The following is a 7,954-nucleotide window of genomic DNA, read 5'->3' on the forward strand; positions in this document are numbered from 1 at the left end:
TCCATGGGAGGTATTTCATTTCCCTCCTACCACCCATATCTGGGAGGCATTCCCCTACCCGTCAACTGGGGACGTGCCCTCCAGGGGTTACAGACCACCTGAGGGAACTTCTGCATCTAAATGGCATTAATATATGCTCTTTGTGAATTTGAAGTGCTTGTAGATGCACATTTTCGGTGTGTTGTTATTGAAAGTAGGGAAAGGTGGTCTTCAGTGCATGGTTGAACCATTTGGTTTCTTGAAGTTGTAATCTTCTATGCATTTGTGGTTTGTGATCTGTCTGTCTCTGGTCATTAGTTTGCAAAACTATAGCGCTTTTCAAGAATTCATAAACTCACAAAATTTAGCTCCATCTAGCTGCTTTGCATCACTCATATAAACCTTCACTCTCGGAAATAAATCCCTGACATCACAATCTGGGGAAGAAAGGCCTTTGTATAGACATAAATAGGAACAAATTTAACATGATCCTCAAATAGAAATATGATCGATTTAATCGTATCCAATTTCTTATGTTCACTTGTAATTTTCTTATGCTACCCTCCAAAGTATAAGAACAGACATAAGTCTGTTACCTAGATCTGATGTGCCATGAGTCATTTGTGAGAAAATGGCAAGCGGCTATAAGGGCCAAGTGCTTGATGGCAGAAAAAAATCTGAAAGGACATACAGAGAGTAATTCAAAACTTGAAAACCAAGAATTGTCAGCAGTATGCAAACAAAGCCACCATGGCAAATAAGAGTGAAGTACCAAGAGCAAGCAAGTAACTTTGTGTGAAACTAATGTCGGTGATCAGGAAGCTTTGGTAACATCAGCACATCCAGATTAGGAAAGCACATACACTTTCCTCCTTGCTTACATTATCAGAGGGTCTTGCCAATTGGTGCAAGGGCTGTGCATATGTGTAGTTTAACAACTCTAGATTACACTGGTGCATCTATCTTGATCTTCATGTCTGCATCTGGTGAGGACACTAAATCCCCCCCCTTTACTAAGTGTATAGTATCGAGAGTGACCAGACCAGAGTTTTGCCTATGGGAGGCAAGGGGGAGTGTTGTCCATTGGTTTCAGCAGCATTTTAAATTATGTGTTTTCTAACCTTGTGGCATCCTGTACATGCGGTGACTGGTCCACTTGCTACAGTTGCTGTTAACATGTTAAGTATGTTGATGATTGCAGTATTGGAGGATGTGACTCAACATCTATTGGTTGCCAGTCCTGTATTGTTAGCTATTACTGCTGCTGCTGTTGTTAGTGATAGTGTGGGTGCCAGTTGTGGCAGTGGCTGGGGTGTGAGCCTAGGAGCACCAACTGTCTGTGAGGGAGGTCTAAAAGTGTTTTTGCTGAGAGTGGTAGCGCTAGAGTCCTCTGCTTTGGCTCAAGTAGTAGGGACAGCTTCGTGGGCACAGCTGATTGCTGTTAAGGATCAGGTGATCCTTTATAATTTCACAACACTGGGTCTGATCCTTTGGGAGACACTCTTGCCAACTACTTTGCACTGCTGATTGACTACACAGAGGTTGTCCTGACTAGCTGCTGCTGCTGCTGCTCTTAAACAGTGATCAGAAAAACTTACAAGGTGTGGTGCATACTCTCATCCACTTTACGGTGCTCAAACTCAACATTGGTGACAATGGGGTGGTGTGAGAAAGTGTTGGCGTTTGTATTCTGTGCAGTGGTACAAAAATGAATGTTAATGATAATTGCTCAAGAACTATACTCAACTTTTCAAAAGTTGCACAATTTTGTCTAGAAGGTGAGGACAAAGACCAAAATGAGGAATGAGGGGTTTGCAATTTGTTGGTAACTAGAACTTGTTCCCATATAGGAAAATGTGAATTTTTTTAACACTGTACACAATTGCCAATCACTCCTTCTCAATTTGTGAATAATTCTGTTGAGCATGTGAGATTGTCTTGGACTGGAAAGCTATTGGCTGCTTTGTGCCATCAGCAGTCTTACGCTATGGGATGCATTGGTTGCGAGGGTCAGATGCTTGCCCATTACGAATGTTGCTGAGTGCAGGGTCAATCACAGCTGATTTTTCAGCTGCAAGAATGCTTTGTAACACTTGTGAGATCGACAGTCAGAATGTCGTTCTTTCTCAAACGGTTCAGTGGATGCGTGAGGTGAACTGACCAAGGAATGAGCTATTTGTAGTAGTTCATGTTCACCAGAAAAAACTCCATTTCCTTTAAGGTTTTGAAGCTGACAGTTTCTCAATAGTATCAACATGCCCTGTCATCAGTGTGAATGCTTTGCTGCTTAACTTACACCCCAAATTTGGTGAAAACTGTGCAAAGAATTTTCATTCCATCAGGTTAGAATAAAGACCACACACTAGCAGCTACCAAAATAGTGTTTGTTTGTTTTGCATGTGTTCTTCCCTTGTAGCATCTGTCACCCAAATGTCATACTCATAGTTTATACAACTGCTTTGGAACACCTTGAGTTAGTTGTTGTGTATCTTTCGAAAATTCTCAGTGCTGATGTAATCCCATGTGGTAATCTTTTGTATTGAGGTGATCTTAAATGGTAGTTTTTGTATTGGTAAATTCCAAATATGTGTTTATTTCCAAGGTTTTGTGTGTGTCACATATCAAGGTAGCTGCAAGAATGCATGCTTCAAGTCACTCTTTGGAATATTTTGTACCCATACAAACCTTGAGTTAGTTGTTGTGTATCATTCGAAACTTCTCAGTGCTGATGTAATCCCATATGGTAATCTTTTGTATTGAGGTGATCACAAATGATAGCTTTTGTATTGGTAATTTCCAAACAGTGTGTTTATTTACAAGGTTTTCTGTGTGTCGCTTATCAAGGTAACTGCAAGAATGCATGCTTCGAGTCAGTCTTTGAAAAAGTTTGTACCCCTACAAAATTTGCTAAAAGCTCCTCTGGTCAAGTAATTGTGTAAATGTCAACCTCACTTTGTGTGTTAAAAGTGGCCTAAAGCACTGCATTGTGGTGAACCGATTTACTTTCTTTATTACTATTGTGGGTGTCACTCTCTGACTAGTGAGATTGACACAATCACTCCGAATTCACTTAACCTGTCTACTTCAGCCTTCACTATATTCTGCATTGCGAATGGGATTGGCCATGCATGACAAAATTTAGGCACAGTGGACTCATTGGGTGATATATGAGTTTTAAACCTGTTGACCTAACCTAGTGTTGGCTGGAATAACTGCTGATAGTTCTGTAACAATGTCTAAATCCTGGAATGATACTGAGCTTGACACAAGATTCATCTCATCCAAATCTGAGGAATTAAATGTGACAAACTCATCTTAACATCAAAAAATGTGTAAAGTTAACAGAAAACTTATGACCAACGAGGTGACAAGTCGTTCTATGTTCTGTATTTTCCCTCAGAAGAACCTTTTGGTAGGTATATGAAATAACCTACTACTGTATGCTAAATAACTTACTTCTGTGATGGCTGTAGAAGCACAAATGATAATAAGTTTTTGGGTAATGATATTATAAACTACTGCCTCTGTGTCACCTTGAAGTTAGACCATAATAATATTGATATCCAATTTAATTAGGAGTTCATTTGGTGGTTGGCCAGATCTGTCAACACCAATTAAAGTGAACACCAATGTGTGGTTAGGTTCTGCTGCTCATAGTGTATTGAAGTGGTCACTGGTGACACCCATGGTGTGTCCAACAGTCTGTACAGGACTGAAAACATCAATGGGTGTGAATCTGACGTTGAGATGGGGCGACATTGGAGGTGAATCTGACACTGATGTGGCGATCTCTGAGATCCGCTACAGTTATGAATAGGTAACACTGTCTGTCTGTATGCCTCTTTCCAGGTGAAAATTCTTATGCAGTGGAGGAACCTAAGAAATGTAAGCTACTTCTTGATGCTAGGTTGTGTGTCTGTACCAGGTCTACTGAAAATTATTTGAGAGTAAGAAATTCTTCCTTGCTCTGGAGTCACTCCCTGATTCCTGATTGTCATCTGGGGGACTAACTTTTCGACATCAGGCAAAGAGCTGAGCTATTTGTCAACTGTCTGAAAACTCATTTTGAGTGTTGCAGACACCTCAGATGTTCTGGCAAGTTTTACTATTGTGTTTAACATGGGACAGGATGGTACCAATGCTCTAATCTGGACTTCCTTGTTAGGTGCTAAGTTTGACAATAAGTGCTCTGATAAAAGAATAAGCACATGAGACACCAAAATTAGTACATACTTTTTCCAGGCCCTTTCAAGTCTTATACCGGGGACTGGTTAAACTGCAGCTAGGCTGTAACTTTAGTGTCAGAAATGCCCACTCAGCAAATTGCTCAGTTCATTAAATTCTAAAGCATGAAGGTCCATGTGCAGGGACACAGTTTTCGCACAGTCTTTATTAACTTTTACTGCTGCTCAATGGCAGAGCACTCTGGACTTCAGCTCCTGCATCTGCTCCTGTTGTAATCATTGCAGACACATTTTTTCCTGCTGTTTTTGTCATTGCACCTCCAATGTTCCTGCTGTTCTTCCTGCGCAAGCTCCTGAAATTTGTGTTCCATCATTATGAGCTTGTTTCCACATGAGAGTCAGATTTGCCACTCCTTTATTAATGCACTAACCAGGTGCGGGAGTGTCACAAGTCAGTCTCTGAGAAAATGGCAAGTAGTCAATAAGACCAAGCAGTGAAAGCAAAAATCGTACACAAATCCAAAATGGGAAACATATAGTAATCCAAACATGAAAGTTCACACACTTTCCTCATATCTTATGCCACCAGATAATATTGCCAACTGATGTGAATTCCATACTATCTGCATTGTGGACATGAAGCCAAACAATTCTGGATGGCCAACACTGGTTTGCCCATCTTGTCCTTGATGTCCAAGTTTGATGAGGATACTAAAGTGTGCACAAATTTAAAATACGAGGAAAATGATCCAATTGTAATAACTATAATCCAAATAGATGTAGATTACACATATTTAAAAAAATTACTGGATTCTTCTTTTTTAATTTTCACGCGATGTAGGATCTGTTATTTCAATAATTTTGATTTCCCAAGGATTAGCATTCTGCATGCTCTCACCTTTTCCATGCTTTGTCCCAAAGTTCTTCTGATGATATTTCCTTGATAAGTGCTGTATTTCTCATTGTTTCATCATCTACTAACATATAACCAGCTAATTATTATTTTAGATAATCAGTGCTATACCCCTTTATCTGATGCTTTCTCTGTTATTAAATGATGAATTTCCAATCCTCAGTCCATTCATTTCACAAAAGTTCAGTTGTATTTCATTGTCTTTCTTTCTGCTTCCCAAGACACTTGCTCCAAATACATTTTCAAATTCACATATCTTTACACAAACAGGTGCATTTAGATATCTCATTACAATTGTGTTCTGTCCAGTTATCTGAATCTGTAATTCATCTTCTAACTACCCTTTTTCCTCTGATGCATATCCCATCACTGTTTTCCTATTAAATGATATTTTTGTCCTTATTATTCTCTCATTTATTCCAGCTACTTATTCTTCCTTTCTGCCTCTCAAAACTTATGTGCATCCCATCACTGTTTTCCTATGCAACGATTTTTTTGTCTTTATTATGCTCTCATTTATTCCAGCAACTTATTCTGTCACACCGCATCTCAAAACTTCAGTTTTTGTGTCCTCTGCACTGTCTACAAAGGGGTACCCAAAAAAGGAATTATTTTTAAAAACTACATATTTTAAAATTGCTTACAAAACAGCCTTATCCCCTTCAAAATACTCTACATTACAACTAATACATTTGTCCTGCTGCTGCTTCCATTGTTTGAAGCATTTTTTTTTTGTAGTTGTCTTTAGAAATTGCTGACTGCTTCTTCCTCATTTTTTTCTTGACTTCTTCAGTGTTTCCAGAATGAGATTTTCACTCTGCAGCGGAGTGTGCGCTGATATGAAACTTCCTGGCAGATTAAAACTGTGTGCCCGACCGAGACTCGAACTCGGGACCTTTGCCTTTCGCGGGCAAGTGCTCTACCAACTGAGCTACCGAAGCACGACTCACGGCCGATACTCACAGCTTTACTTCTGCCAGTACCTCGTCTCCTACCTTCCAAACTTTACAGAAGCTCTCCTGCGAACCTTGCAGAACTAGCACTCCTGAAAGAAAGGATATTGCGGAGACATGGCTTAGCCACAGCCTGGGGGATGTTTCCAGAATGAGATTTTCACTCTGCAGCGGAGTGTGCGCTGATATGAAACTTCCTGGCAGATTAAAACTGTGTGCCCAACCGAGACTCGAACTCGGGACCTTTGCCTTTCGCGGGCAAGTGCTCTACCAACTGAGCTACCGAAGCACGACTCACGGCTGGTACTCACAGCTTTACTTCTGCCAGTACCTCGTCTCCTACCTTCCAAACTTTACAGAAGCTCTCCTGCGAACCTTGCAGAACTAGCACTCCTGAAAGAAAGGATATTGCGGAGACATGGCTTAGCCACAGCCTGGGGTATGTTTCCAGAATGAGATTTTCACTCTGCAGCGGAGTGTGCGCCGATATGAAACTTCCTGGCAGATTAAAACTGTGTGCCCGACCGAGACTCGAACTCGGGACCTTTGCCTTTCGCGGGCAAGTGCTCTACCAACTGAGCCACCGAAGCACGACTCACGGCCGGTACTCACAGCTTTACTTCTGCCAGTACCTCGTCTCCTACCTTCCAAACTTTACAGAAGCTCTCCTGCGAACCTTGCAGAACTAGCACTCCTGAAAGAAAGGATATTGCGGAGACATGGCTTAGCCACAGCCTGGGGGATGTTTCCAGAATGAGATTTTCACTCTGCAGCGGAGTGTGCGCTGATATGAAACTTCCTGGCAGATTAAAACTGTGTGCCCGACCGAGACTCGAACTCGGGACCTTTGCCTTTCGCGGGCAAGTGCTCTACCAACTGAGTTACCGAAGCACGACTCACGGCCGGTACTCACAGCTTTACTTCTGCCAGTACCTCGTCTCCTACCTTCCAAACTTTACAGAAGCTCTCCTGCGAACCTTGCAGAACTAGCACTCCTGAAAGAAAGGATATTGCGGAGACATGGCTTAGCCACAGCCTGGGGGATGTTTCCAGAATGAGATTTTCACTCTGCAGCGGAGTGTGCGCTGATATGAAACTTCCTGGCAGATTAAAACTGTGTGCCCGACCGAGACTCGAACTCGGGACCTTTGCCTTTCGCGGGCAAGTGCTCTACCAACTGAGCCACCGAAGCACGACTCACGTCCGGTACTCACATTTTTACTTCTGCCAGTACCTCGTCTCCTACCTTCCAAACTTTACAGAAGCTCTCCTGCGAACCTTGCAGAACTAGCACTCCTGAAAGAAAGGATATTGCGGAGACATGGCTTAGCCACAGCCTGGGGGATGTTTCCAGAATGAGATTTTCACTCTGCAGCGGAGTGTGCGCTGATATGAAACTTCCTGGCAGATTAAAACTGTGTGCCCGACCGAGACTCGAACTCGGGACCTTTGCCTTTTGCGGGCAACTGCTCTACCAACTGAGCTACCGAAGCACGACTCACGGCCGGTACTCACAGCTTTACTTCTGCCAGTACCTCGTCTCCTACCTTCCAAACTTTACAGAAGCTCTCCTGCGAACCTTGCAGAACTAGCACTCCTGAAAGAAAGGATATTGCGGAGACATGGCTTAGCCACAGCCCGGAGGATGTTTCCAGAATGAGATTTTCACTCTGCAGCGGAGTGTGCGCTGATATGAAACTTCCTGGCAGATTAAAACTGTGTGCCCGACCGAGACTCGAACTCGGGACCTTTGCCTTTCGCGGGCAAGTGCTCTACCAACTGAGCTACCGAAGCACGACTCATGGCCGGTACTCACAGCTTTACTTCTGCCAGTACCTCGTCTCCTACCTTCCAAACTTTACAGAAGCTCTCCTGCGAACCTTGCAGAACTAGCACTCCTGAAAGAAAGGATATTGCGGAGACAT

General features: G+C 42.5%; 1 non-coding gene across 1 annotated transcript; it reads right to left on the bottom strand.

Annotated features, from left to right (window-relative positions):
- Positions 1–7,448: 7,448 nt before the first annotated feature.
- Positions 7,449–7,523, bottom strand: Trnal-caa (transfer RNA leucine (anticodon CAA)). The gene has a single exon. It is a non-coding gene; the product is annotated as a tRNA-Leu (tRNA).
- Between the last annotated feature and the right edge of the window lie 431 nt (positions 7,524–7,954).

This window comes from Schistocerca nitens, chromosome 6 (assembly GCF_023898315.1).
Source record: "Schistocerca nitens isolate TAMUIC-IGC-003100 chromosome 6, iqSchNite1.1, whole genome shotgun sequence".
NCBI classification, from domain to species: Eukaryota; Metazoa; Arthropoda; class Insecta; order Orthoptera; family Acrididae; genus Schistocerca; species Schistocerca nitens.